Source organism: Adiantum capillus-veneris, chromosome 19, assembly GCF_014529385.1.
Source record: "Adiantum capillus-veneris isolate H3 chromosome 19, ASM1452938v2, whole genome shotgun sequence".
In the NCBI taxonomy this organism is placed as follows: domain Eukaryota; kingdom Viridiplantae; phylum Streptophyta; class Polypodiopsida; order Polypodiales; family Pteridaceae; genus Adiantum; species Adiantum capillus-veneris.
In genome coordinates this window covers 48403032-48419909 of record NC_140949.1, presented here as the reverse complement: position 1 = coordinate 48419909, position 16878 = coordinate 48403032, and the positions used below count along the sequence as shown (strand labels likewise).

General features: G+C 46.0%; 1 protein-coding gene across 1 annotated transcript in view; it reads right to left on the bottom strand.

Annotated features, from left to right (window-relative positions):
• LOC147433975 (uncharacterized) overlaps positions 1-16878 on the bottom strand; it is a 56943-nt gene that overhangs the window by 13472 nt on the left and 26593 nt on the right. The gene's annotated exons all lie outside the window — the stretch shown is intronic.

Genomic DNA, 16878 nt, shown 5'->3' with positions numbered 1-16878 from the left:
GTGAGCAAAACGCTAAGGAAGGGGCAGATCTGCAGGGGAAACAAGCGCCAGAAGGGGGAAACTTGATGGCGATCTGATGCTGCGAAAATGCTGGGGATGGGAACTTGCCCGGCGAGGATGGGATCCAAAACGCTGGGGGTGCTGGGAGGTACTGCTGAGAAGTTGCCTGTTGAGCGGGAAGCTCCTGCTGCCTCTTCTGCCAGAAAGTGCTAACTTGGGTTTGCTTATATATTAACTTAGCAAAATTGCCCTACCTACTTTTGTTGGAAAGTCACTTAAAAATCATTAGTGAAAATAACCAAAAATAGGAAAATAGGCTAAATGCACTGGAAAATTCCCCTAATTGATGCTAATGGATTTTGATTGGAATTCCAATGATCATGCTGTGTGCAACTGGAGGATATGCATCTATGCTAAGTGACTGGGCATGCACGGTCTACGAATAGACTCACAAAAGTGCCAGATCACTGCTAATCTAAACTGATTGAACTGACTGAACCCTGCTGTGGTGTAGCTTGTCCACGAACACATAGGGTTGGGATGTGTCACGTGACATCCCCTCCTTTTCAAAGTGAGGTACTGGTACCGAACTATAGGGCGTTGAGGGAGAACAGCATCCGGAATCCTAGAAGGGACTCTTCGCAGGCCCACTCTGATGTGTGGGTCGTGCGGTACTTCAACTTCATAAAGGTCTACAACGCTTGCTTCTTTGGGCCGCGCCGAAAGCGACACAAAGTCTTCTGAATCTCCTTCCTTGCTTCAACTTCGTCTAGAGTCCTGCGTCTTCCGTCTTCAAGAATCTCCATGGCTGAAAATTCCTAAAACCATTTCCAACACAAAACCATGAACATACCCATTCCATGTAAAGTGAAGGAAAAAATATTGTCTTCTCTAAAGACTGTGTATGCAATGTAGATGAACATAGAGATGGAGTGACAAACCGTTCATCAAACACATGCAAACAATGAGATCGAATCTCTTCTGTTTGATCGAAATCAATCAACTGTGGCGAATCCCAATGGGAGTGCCCATGCTTGGTGCTCATACTATCATGTGCTCTTTCGGGTACTGTGTCATGCTAAGGAAGAGACATGGAATGTGACTTCCTTACATACATACCTTTCAGCTTTTCATGAACAATCCGCATACATTCGTGCTCATCCATGAGAGAAACGTGCTCAACATACAATATGTCATGCCTAGGAAAAGGGATCACATAACGATGCTGACTAAAATACACGAAACCGTTGCGAATGAAACACTCGAACAATGTGCGTGTATCAATCATGCGAACCATAATACTTCCTGGAGGGTTCTTTGGACCAAGGCTCGAGAGCCAAGATCGCTTCTTCGGGATCTATTGAATCTTCTTGTGGAGGATTTGTGGACCTCGACTCAAAAACCAAGATCGATTCTTGGTGATTGATCGAATCTATAATGAGGTTAGCTTTGCTAGAAAAAGCATCCACTAACACATCATCCTTGTGAACAATCACATCATCTTCATGCAAAACATCATGCTTGTCATTGTCATCCAAATCATTATGCAAATCATTGGCATCCAAATCATCATGCTTATCATTGTCATTCAAATCATCATGCAAATCATTGTCAATCAAATCATCATCATGCTTCACACAATCATGCAAATCCTGTGTGTCATGCTTTGGAGAAGAAGAGACTGAGAGAGTCTCCTTTTCCTGATTCTCTTCAATCGGCGCCTGCACATTAGAGAACAGTAGAACAAACTCTTGCATGCGTTGATCTATCTGCGCTTCACGCTCATCTGCGCTTCACGCTCATCTGCGCTTCACGCTCTAACCATCTTTCTTGGCGTTCGCGAGCCAATTCGGCTAGTCTTTCTGTGGACGCGCGATCTAATTCTGCGTTTCTTTCTGTGGCCGCCAAGCGTGCTTGCTCGCACTCACGCTCTATGGCTGCCATTCTTTCTTCGTGCCACACTTCTCGTTGTCTACCTTGTCGTACCATCCTGTCCATCATTGTCTTGCACCAAGCTTCCATAGGATCTCGTGCAATCTTTGGCGTAGACGGGGAAGGGTCGGAAAAACCTCCTGGTGGGGAAAATTCTTCTTCGCCTCAATCATGCTCATCACCTCCAAGCGAAGTATCCATTCCGCTTCGAGTGATGACCATTCTGAAGTCGTGGGTTCTTGTGGCTTCCTGGGGGTCTTGGGTTCTTAAGTTCGCGAGGAACTTGGGTTCTTGAGGGTCTTGAGGTTCTTGAGGTCCTTGATTTCTTGAGGATCTTGGGGTTCTTGAGGTGTTCTTTCGTTTGCTAATCGCGTTGGAGAAGGATCTTCTCTTCACCCGAGTTCTACTCCTTTCTGCGGGCGCACCCCTTGGCGGCCTTGCGCTCACACCAAGGTTGCTTTTTCCCACCTCATGTCGATTGGCCGGCCGCTAAGTGCACGGTCCGCTCTCAATGAGTGAAAAGAGACACAAGGGGAGGCTGGACAAGCCCTTCTTTCTTGGGATTCCTGTCACTCTTCAATAAAACACGATTAGGAATCGCCATGCCCAAGTAAACTTGGGTTCGTGCAACCTCAACAAGCAAAAAATTCTTGTGGTTCTTTCCTTGAGTAATGCAGAACACTTCCAAAGCTCTGATACCAATGTAAGGTGCAGCGGAATGAATGTTGTATTTTTCTCAAGATTAGTGATCTTTATTGCTCAAGGTTCCTTTTAGTTCTTAGGGAAAGAGAGAGCTTTCCGTCTTATGGAGAGTGCTATGATCACGAACAAAGTGAGTGGATAATGTGCATGCAAGTGAATGAGACTGAGAGAAGGAGAGAGAAGAGATAGGACACCGAGAGGTTGTAAAACCCTCCTCCGAAGGCCCCACTCTCGTCGACGAGAGTGGTCTACTTTGATGCACAAAGGTGTACAATGCGTATGCAATGGACTGATGCAACTTGGACGATGTCGACGACGACGATGGTGGTGATGACGACGACTTGATGGCTGAAATCTGTGGTCTTCTAACTGCTGTTCTCAGGACTGTTTTGGTGGCTGAAAATGACTGTTTTGGCTGCGTTTTCTTGGGCTAAAGATGGGGATCTTCTGCAACCAATGGGGACTGAATCTGCTACCTTGCTATAGGCTGAAGATGACTGTTTCGAACTGCTGAATTTCTGTGTTTTATCACTGCTGAAGCTGCATTTCCATGTGGCTGAAAAATGCTAGTGGATGGTGCTAAAAAAACGCTGATCTGCAGCAGTCCCTAGCGTTAGTAAAAACGCTAATTTGGGGCAGATCGTTGGTGAGCAAAACGCTAAGGAAGGGGCTGATTTGCAGGGGACACAAGCGCCAGAAGGGGGAAACTTGATGGCGATCTGATGCTGCGAAAATGCTGGGGATGGGAACTTGCCCGGCGAGGATGGGATCCAAAACGCTGGGGGTGCTGGTAGGTACTGCTGAGAAGTTGCCTGTTGAGCGGGAAGCTCCTGTTGCCTCTTCTGCCAGAAAGTGCTAACTTGGGTTTGCTTATATATTAACTTCGCAAAATTGCCCTACCTACTTTTGTTGGAAAGTCACTTAAAAATCATTAGTGAAAATAACCAAAAATAGGAAAATAGGCTAAATGCACTGAAAAATTCCCCTAACTGATGCTAATGGATTCTGATGGGAATTCCGATGATCATGCTGTGTGCAACTGGAGGATATGTATCTATGCTAAGTGACTGGGCATGCACGGTGTACGAATAGACTCACAAAAGTGCCAGATCACTGCTAATCTAAACTGACTGAACTGCCTGAACCCTGCTGTGGTGTAGCTTGTCCACGGACACATAGGGTAGGGATGTGTCACGTGACACCACTGCTCATACTTAATACTCCTCCCGCATAACCATCCAGGTCCAAGCCGGGAGTAACAACTACAATATTTTTTCAAGCATACAACCAAACGCTCCCCAGACATCCTGTCTGCGTCATTTGGAGGTTTTCTAGCATACAACGAAACGCTCCCAAGATATCCCGTCTACGTCGTTCCGAGGTTCAAACAATACATAATGTGGAAATCAGCTTTTCCATGATAATCTTGGATAGCCATTGGAAGAGCACCAATGAACGCTACCACTTTCCGAGTTTGCCCCGTGGCTAGCTCAGCTTCAATTTCTCCACCCTCTGCATCATAATCAAAGTGCATCTGCTTCAAAAATTCTACATGGATGAAGTTCTCTATAGCTCCAGGGTCAAAGAAAATAACGGGGGGATGAAGCCGTTGACTTTGCCATATGCTTGGCACAATTCATTTGTACTCTCAAGGCGTATGCCATAGATATCAAGGACTAGTCCAATAGCGGGTCTAGCTCTCTTAGCTGGAGGTGGCGCTAGGGTTCTATCGACAATTGGTGCGGGTGTCGGCTCCGCTGGTCTATTAGTGCGATGGGGACAACTAGAATGGTTATGCCCTGTTTGAAAGCATCCAATTCATCGGCCTTCTTGTAGTAAGGTGTCTCGTTGTTGAGGCGTCAAACGAGGCCTTTGTGGTTGATTTTCACGAGACTCTTGAGAATTTGTTCGTTGTTGCCGAGAGTTGTGATTTGTGGCTGGAGGTTCTTCTGTGGTAATGTAACAGACTTGGACACTCCAAGTCGAGAATCTACCGCAACACCACAAAATAACCACTTCAAAGTTCAAACAATCCACAATTCACAATTGATTCGACACTGGCCCGACGGAGTTCCGTGCCTAGAGGTATTGGCCCCAAAGACTGGCGCCCCTTTCGGTATTTCTTTTTGTATTAATCTGTGTTCAAAGTACAAGAGTGTAAGCATGCGCTCACACTCAGACTCTGCGTCCAGATGCTCTGAATTGTGAGAGGCCTACCCGCATATTTAAAGATTACAAGGGATGCTAAAAGCAAAGCCCCAAAATCTTTCCCAAAAGCTTCAAATGAAAAGCACTTGAAAAATAAAGCAAGAGAACTCTTTCTCTCTCTCTCTCTCTCTCTCTCTCTCTCTTGCTTATTGTAAAAATAAAGCAATCCCAAAAAAAACTCCAGCGTCAGCTTTTTTTCAGCCTTTGCGTAGCCAAAAAGCTGGCAGCTTTGCGTAGGTTTTCCAATCCTGCACATAGGAAAAGCATGCCCAAGGGCTGCCACGTCATTGCCTGCCATACACTAGCCACGTCAGCATTTCCGTGAGGGGTCCTTGCCACATCACTGCCTTTCTCCGCCATGGAGCAGCCAACGGGTGTGTGTGAGTATTGGGCAGCCACGTCACTGAGTTGTGACATACCCCCCTCTTGAAAGCATTGTAATCGCCCCGATTACGCTTGCAAAACAGACAGAAGCCATAAACTGCCTTAGCAGACACTGACTGTTAGTACCTACGCACTAGGAACACACATCTAGCACATGTACCAATCAAACGACATCACAGGACATCACTTGACATCACATGACAAATCACATAACATTCATTGGAATCTTAGACCATGAATTATCGGCAATGCAATTAGCAATCGCATCTAGATCCACTCAGGACCTCATAGATGCCCGATTGACTAACTCCTATTGCAACCATGTCTATTCGAGATCGTTCAAACCAAAATGCTGCAGTCATTTCGTATGTCAGTTCCTGCACTTAAAAACAAGTCAAGAACAAATCAGTTTCATATTCGGGAAATCCATTTCATAAGTCATACAGCAGAATACTGTCAGCTCTCAATATCCCTGAAGCTCAAAGAGACGTCAGTGACACTAGTGTTCTAAAATCAAGGCATCTCTTGACAAAGGAGCGGAGTAACTCCCCTCTTGTGCAACCCACTACACCAGATCTCCGGCCAAGCTGAATTCGGGGTTCCATTTGGAGTAGACTATGCTAAACCAAAAGCTTCAAGGCAAAGGTTCACAATCTGAGGAGTATCTGCTGGTCGTCCTCCTCCATCCACTTCGCATCCAATGCAGGATAGTTCTTGAATTTAACCAAGAACCGCCTTCGTACTTTACCCTTAATCTTTCTATCCTTATGTGCCAAAATCTGTTTAAGAACTAGGATCTCCTCGTTTTCCTCCACTTTGGGTTGTTCATCGGGCTCCCCATCTTCGAGCACATCACCTTTAAAAGGTTTCAAGAGACTCAAAAGAAATGCATTGTGAATCCTCCAAGTGTCAGGCAGTTTGAGTTGGAAGGAGACATCATTGATCTTTTCGCAGATCTAGGAAGGTCCGTAGTATCGCATACTAAGCTTTGGAAAAAGACTCTCTTTTCCCTTCTTCTTTCTCGGGCGTGCCTTCTCAAAACGTAAGAGCACCCAATCATTCTCCTTCAATTTTAAATCGCGACGATGGCGATCTGCTGCCTTTTTCTGTCTTTCCTGTGATTTCTGCAAAGCCTCGCGGACCTTGGCAAAAGCTGTGTCCAAGTCGCGCGTATACTCATCAACTTCAAAAATCTTATCTTTCATGCTTAGAAAGGGTGGAACCTTCACAGCATCTTCAATAATCTCAAATGGCGCCGTCCCCGTTGAAGAGTGTATCGTGTTGTTGTAGGCAAATTCCACCAAAGGTAGACACTTTTCCCATTGAGTCTTCTGATCCGAGATATAAGACTTCAATAAATCTAAAACCACTAAATTGACAATCCGTCAGTTTGCGGGTGAAAAGATGACAAGAACTGCAACCGCGTGCCAATGTTCTCCCAAATTGCCTTCCAAAACAAACTCGTGAATCTGGGGTCCCTGTCGGAGACGATCGTCTCGGGCATGCCATGTAATCTGAAAATCTGGGCCACAAACAGTCTCGCTAAGTGATCCAGCTTGACTGTTTTCTTTACTGGAATGAAATGAGCCTGTTTGCTAAATCTGTCAATAACAGTCCAGATACCATCGTGACCACTCTGTGTTCTCGGGAGATAAAAAATGAAATCCATTGCAATACTTTCCGAGGGGCGGGTGGGTATGGGCAAAGGCTGTAACAATCCCTGTGCTTTATGCCTGTCAAACTTGACCTTCTAGCATACCAAGCAACTGCGCACAAACTCGTCCACATCCTTCTTGAATCTCGGCCAAAAGAAGTATCTCTCTACCCCTTTCAAGGTGGTAGCAATGCCGCGGTGACCCGTAAAAGGCGGACAGTGGCATTCGGTCATAACCTTTTCCCTCAACGGCTGTGTAACGCACAACATGGTTTTCCTCTACTGTCTCCCCATCCTGTATCCGAGTGAAAACGTCTGCAAAATCCGTATCTGTGGCATACTGGTCGACCATATCCTCGAAGCTCCTATGATGAATCGCGGAAATAGCTAGAACCAACGGCTTCCGAGACAAAGCATTTGCCACCAAATTCTTCTATCCCTGAACATGGACAATCTGGAAGTGAAACTGTGACAAGATGTTCGCCCACCGCATCTGCTTTTCCGAAAGCTGCTTCTGTGACAAGAAGTAGCGTAAACTCTGATGGTCTGTAAAGACAGTAAATGTAGCAAGCTACAGTGTCACTTTCACAGGACACAGTTACAGTTAGTACAGTTGGTCTGGTCTGTTCACACCGGACGGACACTCTGGGCAGTGACACGTGGCAGGGATACGGATGGTGGCCCAGTGGACATGTGGCCAGGTCACACTTAGCTGGCTGACATTTATGAGCCGTTGGTGGCTCTTTATGATTGTATCTATGAGTAGTAGCCGTTGGGTCATTATCATTATCTTTCATGGATGGTCTGGTGGTCTTGGTAGCGAGTCTTACACAGAGCACCTCGCCACTCACCCTGCACATCTGAGCCTCGACACCCCCATTTGTACCTGTGAGTCCTGGGCTGGAGCTGAGTGTGCTGCCACGCCAGAGTCTGTACATGGTTCTTTGAGATAGTCGAGTCCACATGTTCTGGTCCACTGTTGTGTCTCTGTTGTTCTATTGTTATCCATTGTTTCTGTGTTTCATTCTGTTTGAGTGAGTTTCCATTTGTTTGAGTGAGATTGCCACGCACATTGCACTGAGGGGCACCCACACTGTAGAGAGCACGACACATTATCCGCGCTACAGTAAAATCCGCTCCGAGTAGGTAATGCCGCCACTGAGTAAGAGCATGTATAACCGCCAAAAGCTCCTTCTCATAAATTGTGTTGTCAATTCTGGCCTTGAGAACAATCGGCTCTCGTAAGCAATGACATGGCCTTCTTGCATTAAGACCGCACCTAGATTACAACCACAAGAATCACAACATACTTCAATGACTTCTGCAAGTCAGGCAAAGTCAAAACTGGTCCCGTAGTCAATTTCTCTTTCAATTTCAGAGAGGCAGTCACCTCTATGGGTCCCCACGAGAAAGGGACTCCTTTCTGTGTCAAGATATGCAAAGGGGAAGCAACCTCTGCAAACTTTTTAATGAACCGCTTGTAGTACGAACACAATCCCAAGAAGCTTCTAACTTCATGGACATTCTTCAAATTGGGCCAGTCACGAATAGTCTCTATCTTGGCCGGATCCATCTGCACTCCTGCTGCTGAAACAATGTGTCCCAAAAAGTGTATCTTTGGTAGGAAAAATTTACTTTTCTTCACGTTAATCACCAGCTTGTGATCTCGTAATGCCTGAAAGACTTGAAGCAGATGATCTCTATGTTCTGCCTCATCCTTGGAGAAAACAATGATGTCGGCAAAGAAAGTGCCAACAAATAGTTTGTCCTCTCTAAAAATCATGTCCATCATCCAGTTAAATGTCGCCGGAGCATTGGTTAAGCCGAAAGGCATCACCAAAAACTCAAATAACCCAAAAGTCGTCCGAAAGGCTGTCTTGTAGACATCTCCCAACGCGATTCGGATTTGATGATATCCACTTTTCAAGTCAATCCTGCTAAAGCATGAGGATCCCTGAAGTCGGTCAAGTATATCATCGATTCTAGGAATCGGAAATCTGTTCTTGATGGTGATTTTGTTGAGAGCTCTATAATTGATACACATTCTCCAAGATCCGTCTTTCTTCAAAACCAACACTAGAGAGCAATACGGTGAAGTACTAGGCTGGACAAACCCTTTTCCAAGAGGTCTTTCACTTGGTTCATAATCTCTTCGTTCTAGGCTCGGCTCACATGGTAAGGTGGCCGGTTCGGTGGTGTGCTTCCAGGTATCAGATCAATGGTGTGATCTTCAGAACGAGCGGGTGGTAACTCGCCTGGCAGGCCCTCTGAGAAGCAATCGGCATGAGAGTGGAGAAAATCTTGGCGTTCTTTAACGAGTTCAGATATATTTGTCCTATCCTCATCACTCAACCCTTTCATAAAGATCGAGTAAACAAACAGACTGGATTTCATTAATTTTGAAATGGCCGAAGCCGATACAATAGGGACAGACTCGCCCTTAAGTTTTACATCGAGTACAATGCTTCTGCCCTTCTTTGTGATCAATGTCGCTTTCCTCGCTCGATAGTCAACCACGGCATTGTTCTTGTGGTACTAGGGAATTCCCAAAAGAACATCACAACCTTCCAAAGGCATTATGTAAAAGTCCTTGTGCCCCAAATACCCCTGACAATGCAACCGAAGTTTGCCAATGACAGTGTAATAGCTACGTCCCTGCCGGGTGCCGCTAGAACTGCCTCTGCAAGTGGTCCCATTCGATCGGGAGTGATCTCGAGCCGTGCCGCCAATTCCGGTGAAATGAAGTTGGCCTTGGCTCCTCCATCAAAGAAGATCAGGGCTTCTTGGTCTTTCACTTTGCCCCAAGCTCGGCAAAGTTTTGTACTCTCGTCCATCGTGCTGGGATTGGTACCCACGCAATCTGGAACCAGTCATGTTTTCATCTTGCTTTTTCTTCTATGTTCCTCAACTGCTCAGCTGCTCTCGAACTCTCAGGCCTTTCGTTGTCCTTGTCATTCTGTTCTCTCTGTGCCTTTTTAGGGCACTTCACGGAGATATGTCCAGTTTCCCTGCATCCAAAGCATTTCCCTTCCTTGATGTAGCGAGCTCTCTCCTGAGGAGTGAGTTTAAGTCGTGCATCTTTCTTTTAAGGGTTGCTCTTCCTCTTTCTACTTTCATTTGTGGAAGTCTGTTCGGCTCTTCGCGTCATGATCTCATCTGTGGGGTAGGTCAAACTACCCGAGTGAATGGTAAAACCCCGTTTCGCATGACTCATCAACTCCTGAATGGAAGCTGACTTTTGTTCTAAGCAGTGATCTCGGATCTCTGTAGGAAGACCCAAGGTAAACCGCTCAATCTGTTCCTTGAACGAGATCTTCTTAAATGAAAAGGCGGGTAGAAAAGAGCTCCGGAATCTCTCGCAATAAGCGTCCACTGTATCCTTCTTGGTCATCCGAAGATGGTTCCAAGCAGTTCGTATGTCGCGTTCATACTCTCGAGTCAGCACTGAAGAAATAAAAAGCCTTTTGAATTTCAGCCATTTAATTGGCGTTGTCTTGTTTAATAGAAGCGTGGACCACCAAGTTCGAGCATTCCCCTTAAAATAAGAGGCAGCTCTCCGAATCTTAGAATGCTCTGAGTAACGCCCTCCAGCGAAAGCGATGTCAAACTGCTGTACAAAAGACAAAGCCTTCGAAGCATCTCTATAACCATAAAACGTGTCAAATTTAATTGACTGTCCACCTTCCTTCAACTCTCGGACTTTCTTGCTTTTGTCTTCCAGAAAGTCATACTGGTTGGCTTTATAAAAATTCTTCTTTGCATAAAAACCGCTGTCATCAGAGTCCGAACTAGACGAGTCCTCTGTAGAACTGTCAACCACGGGGCGAGATTTAGACTTCTTTGTCTTTTTCTTGCCCTTTCCGAAGCTTTTCTTTTTGCTTCGCTTTTTGCCTTTTCAGTCTTCTTCGCTCGAATCAGATGAGCTAGAGGAACTGTCAAAAGAAGAAGAAGAAGAAGAAGAAGAACTGGGTACTCCTTCAAATCGAACACGCTTCTTCTGCTTTCTTGCCTTTTCAAATGTGGACTGACCACCCAAATAACCCAGGAAGTCAGCGCCTTTCTTTTGCTTTTTGTCGTGCTTTTTAGCTTTGTTCTTCGCGTCAAAAAGCTGAGCAATTCATGCATCAACCACCTCTTCTAATTCTTGCTCTGTATACTTCTTGGGAGTGAAGGTTTCTTGAGAGCAGGTTTGCAGGGTGGTTTTGTGGTCTTCCGCCACTGCATGTGCACATCATCGAAAGAAGTCTGACTCATATATTTTACAAATTTCAGGTCCTTCGCAAAATTAAGCATCATCTTTGTTGCATCACCGATCAATTGTCGACGCTCCATCTCTTGACGCTCCGCCTGAGTAGGCCGAGGCGGGCCGTACTCCTCGCATGAATCTTCGTTGTGATCTCTTCCCGCATCTCCAAATGCAGAAGAAGTCGACTGATCTTTGCCTGAAGCCATAAGTGTCGCGTAAAAAGGATCGGATTTCCCGTAGGAGAGAAATCGGTCGCGCTCTTATACCACTGTAACAGACTTGGATACTCCAAGTCGAGAATCTACCGCGACACCACAAAATAACCACTTCAAACAATTAACAGTTTACAATTGATTCGACACTGGTCCGGTGGAGTTCCGTGCCTAGAGGTATTGGCCCCAAAGACTGGCGCCCCTTTCGGTATTTCTTTTTGTATTAATTTGTGTTCAAAGTACAAGTGTAGGCATGAGTTCACACTCAGACTCTGCGTCCAGATGCTCTGAGTTGTGAGAGGCCTACCCGCATATTTAAAGATTTCAAGGGATGCTAAAAGCAAAGCCCCAAAAGCTGTCCCAAAAGCTTCAAATGAAAAGCACTTGAAAAATAAAGCAAGAGAACTCTTTCTCTCTCTCTCTTGCTTATTGTAAAAATAAAGCAATCCCAAAAAAAACTCCAGCGTAAGCTTTTTTTTTTCAGCCTTTGCGTAGCCAAAAAGCTGGCAGCTTTGCGTAGGATTTCCAATCCTGCGCGTAGGAAAAGCATGCCCAAGGGTTGCCACGTCATTTCCTGTCGTATGCTAGCCACGTCACCATTTCCGCAGGGGGTCCTTGCCACGTCACTGCCTTTCTGCGCCATGGAGCAGCCAGCGGGTGTGTGAGTATTGGGCAGCCACGTCACTGAGTTGTGACAGGTAAACTCTAGCTTTCCCTTCATCAGTTTGTAGCCAACCGCGGCATGGTCCATAAGCTCTTGCATGGTGGAGACTTGCTTGGAGAGACAATATTCCTGCAATGGTGATGGTAGTCCAATGGTGTATCGCTCGGATTGGGCCTCCAAGGGAACGATCCTAAAGGAGGACACCGGAAGGTACACGTCGAGAAACCTTTGGTTATAGTCGTCCATGGTTTCAGTGGCAAGCATTTCCAAGTTGCCCCACTCTGCCAAATTCCGGACTTCAAACATAGAAGTCATGTAGCTATGTGAAAAAACTGTCTTGAAGCTTGCCAGGTCTTTGGAGCATGCGGTTGTGTCGCATTGAACTCCACCATTGGATAGCATTATCTTTAAGAAATCCCACTGCTCGAGAAATCTTGGATTCTTCTATATAGTTCCCCAAAGAATAATTGTTGTCGAATTGCTGCAGGAACTGCAACTCTTTCTTCCAATCTTTCACCCCACAACAAGTGATTGTCGTGCCGCCATCATTGAAATCTTTGGGTTGGTTAGGCACGTATCCCGTGTCACAAATGGGTGATGTGGCAGCAAACCCTAGACACACACACTATGCTCGGACTGACACATAGCAGGCTGGTACGGAAATCCTGGATTTTGCAGCACAAAACGCACTGACAGACTGACTTGGTATCCGTACGGATTTTCCACAAATTACGGAGCTAATGACGTGGCAACGTACGGAATCCCTGAAATTACGCTGACTGTTTTTTTGGGGCAGCTTTTGGGATAAATTGCTTTAATTGGAGAAGCTTTTAAACTATTGCTTTTGGGGCTCTGCTTTTGGGCAGCCCTTGTATCAATAAATAAGTGGGCAGGGCCTCACTTCTCTGAGCATCTGGACGCAGATTCTAAGAGTGAGAACCCTCCCACTCTCTTGTACTTTGAACACAGATTAATACAAAAAGAAATACCGAAAGGGGCGCCAATCTTTGGGGCCAATATCTCTAGGCAGAGAACTCCATCGGGCCGTGTCGAATTAAGTGTGGATTGTGTACTGTTTTGATGTGAATCTCTGCTGTGTCGCGGTAGAATCTTGACTTTGAGTGTCCAAGTTTGTTACATCCCGGTGGCGGTGGTGGTGGGGGAGGTGGGGGCAACGGCGGTGGCAAAGGCGGTTGCACTGGGTCAGGGTCAGATGGCTGCACCGTATTCCTGAAGACTCCCTCGATCGGAACAGACGGCTGGGAAGGTTGAGGGTTGGAAGCCCTCGTACTTTCTGGTGCCGAAGGAGGAGGTACCACCTGACGCATCAGAAGGGGTAACACGTAATTCAAAAATTGTTGAAAACTTTACAACATCAGGAAGATTCTCGCCGCGAAAGAATGTTGTGAAGCTCGTTGAGTAGAAACTGTAAATATTCTGCTGAATCCAAGAACGCCATGTCTTGGATTCTTCATGGCTTATGCCCTGTAAGACAAAGCGGTGAAGACGGGAGCGCGCCCGATGCGCGATAAAGTAAGGGTGGGAGTGGCTAATAAGTTTGGGGTCGGGACTCAAAGATACTTCAAATAAGATTCCAATAGACTCTAGAAGCGCCGATTTTCTCTGTCTGCTCTTTTGTAGGACCGGTATGCTTTCAGAAAAGCACACGCCTGATGCTCTGATACCACTGTCACAAGGCGGGCACCACGTGCTAATAGAAAATAACAGACTGAAAAGACTTTTAGCACTTCAATAACAGCTGAGCCGAAAGAGAGAGAGAGCACACACGACACGGAGTGGCAGAATTCCACCCCAGAGAGTATTGGCCCCAAACCTTGGTGCCCCTTTCGATGTTTCTTTTTATTACTTGAACTTAGTACAATGCCAGTACTCGCACTCTGCACCTTCTCACTGAAGCGTGCCAGAGACTGAGCCCTTTGCACTTAATTAAAGGCCCTTGGCCTAAAAAGCAGTTACAGTGAAAAGATTCGAACTCAAAAGCAACTGGTCAAAAAGTGTCAAAAGTTGCCAACGCATTTTGTGGAAATCCGTACAATTGCCACATCATCAGCATAATATGCGAAAATCCATACAATTGTCACGTCACCACTGTCAGTGGAAATTGCGAAAATCCGTACAGCTACCACGTCAACATGTCAATGTGAAATCCGAGATTCCGTACAGCTTTGCCATGACATCAGCTCCCCATGCAATTCTTCTTCTGCTTCTTCTAGGGTTTAGGCCCCTCAGCCGGGATTTGCAAGTCGGCTCCGTTCTTCAGTGGCTTGACCCGTCAGCAATTTGTGACAAAAAGTGACCGCCAGGGAACAAATTTATAGACACTAGGCCCAAAAGCAACCAGTACAAAAAACTGGCATGCCTTTCAATAATGGTATTTTGTAACTGATAAGCCACTGGCGAGGTGGTGAATCCACAACAATGATTGAACTGGGGACTAATAACATTTGAATTTAAAAGAGCACTGGGGACAAGACATAGAGTGGCGCAGTTCCACTCTCAAATGCACTGGCTCCTAAGTCAAGCGCCCCACACAATACTTTTTATATTGATAACCCACAGAGTATAATTGCCAGGGAATCACTTTGTAGTTGTAACCATACACGGGCCTTCTTCTATAATCATGCAGGCCCAAAAGCAAAAGCTCTAAAATTGGCCCACCAAAAGTCAACTGCTTTTGAGTATCTACTGGAAAAGAAGCTCTCCTTGCGTTTTGTGTAGTTAACCATGCCGCGAATTCCGCCATCTTTTGTGGCACGAATCCGTTAGCATCTCTCTCTCTCTCTCTCTCTCTCTCTCTCTCTCTCTCTCTCCCCCTGTTGGGTCAACCTTCAAGCCATCCCGTCACATCAACCCACCCCCCCCCCCCCCGCCCAGTAGTTGAGGCGCTCACCAGATCTGTCTCCTTCATACACCGTATGTGGGAACTTCCCAGAGACGGATATGCATGCCTTGCACTTGAGTCCTCTCGACAGTTAGCCATGCAGGGAGCTACAGCATGCTGGTATGGGGAGATGACATCATGGTTTCAGGCGCATGGGTTCAACATAGACATATTGCCTCCCTTCCAGTACTCACTTGATGCACCCTCTCTGACTCTTACACAAACCGAGATCACCAGTCTCATTCGCCAGGACTTGACTCAGCTAGACACCAAGAGGACATGGATACAGCCAACACAGGAGCTGGGCACGAAGATGGCTTTCTGCAGAGAGCATCTCCTCCAGCTTACGAAGGATGGTTTTGTGACAAGGCCCAGATACATGGACACCCACTTGTCTCATGGGATACGATGTGCTATTGGCCAGATATGCACATCCTCACACCAGCTGCGGATCGAGACTGGGAGATACAGCGGAATACCAACAGAGGCCAAGACATGCCCCCTGTGTGACATCGAGTCTGAGACACAGTTGCACTACACATGCCACTGCCCCGTCTACTACGAGATACGAGGCCGCTTCCATTGCTTGTTCAGAGAGGGCTTTGGACCATTCTCTAGAGTCATGCGGTACAAGGATCAGAGATGCCTGGGTTTGTTTTTGCTCGAGCTACGCAGACACAGAGAGAGCCTGATGAGAGGAGAGGCTAGCCAGTCTCAGAGACAGATCACAGACTTCTTTAGAGCTGCCACTCGACACACGGAGGAGTTACTACGACAACAGAGCTCGTCGCCTCACACCAGAGGCACACTAATCGGCCGAGTGATTGAGCTGGGGAGATCCAGACGCCCATGACTGCGGAGGACTACACAACATCGACGGAGGCTGCATCAGAGGATTCGGATCACTTTGGCTCGACATGCACCACGCCTGGTCAGACTACTGACCATGGAGGAGATTGATGAGATCCGCCAGCGACCGATGCTGGATCTCCTGTGATCTAGCTATCCCAGCTAGCTGTTTAGCTGCTTAGTTCACACCTAGCAGTTCAGGATTCCATAGTATTTTATTTTGTCATTTTGTCATCTTGTTACTTTGACTTTGTATCAGATCCACCACATTGTAACTTTCTGGTCTCATAGGTCACTTTGGCCTTTTGAAGACGTTAATATAACATTTTATTTCATTTCATCTCTCTCTCTCTCTCTCTCTCTCTCTCTCTCTCTCTCTCTCTCTCTCTCTCTCTCTCTCTCTCTCTCTCTCTCTGTGTGTGTGTGTCCGTCTCCGATTGAGTCTTAGGTTGCCATGTCATCACTCCATGACATATATACCCCCCCCCCAAAAAAAAGAAAAAAGAAAAAAGGAAAGGGTAATCGCCCTCGATTACACCTACAAAACAGATAGTACACAGTAGCCATCTCAATAGACATTGACTTCATGCATACCTGCATTTGACTACTCAAACCATGCACTAGCACAAAGAACACTCATCGTCGCTGAAAAACAACAATCACATTCACATCGTTATCCCTCTCGAGATCTCAAACACGAATCTTGATCATTATGACTTATTTAGCCATCCAATCCAAATCTCATTGATCATTAATCATTACATCCAAATCTCATTGATCTCTAACACATGTCTGATACACTGAATGTCGTCATATTCATCTCGATAGTATCGCCTTACTGGTGAATCGACACAAAATGTTGAAAACATTTCACCTCACATACATAGTCACCACCCGAAACGGAAACGGGAGAAACAGAAACGGAAAAACCAGTGTTTCGGAGTTTCGGCCAAGGCAGAAACGGTTGAGAAATGGCACTTTTTTATTTCAATTTGTAAACAATGTATTTCATAAAACAAGTAGCCTAGAAGGGGCCATAGGTCATTCAGAATTGAAAAATGAGAAGACCTAATTCAAAAGTTTCAAACTTAATGCTCAAACACAAAAACCGTAAACCTACTAGTT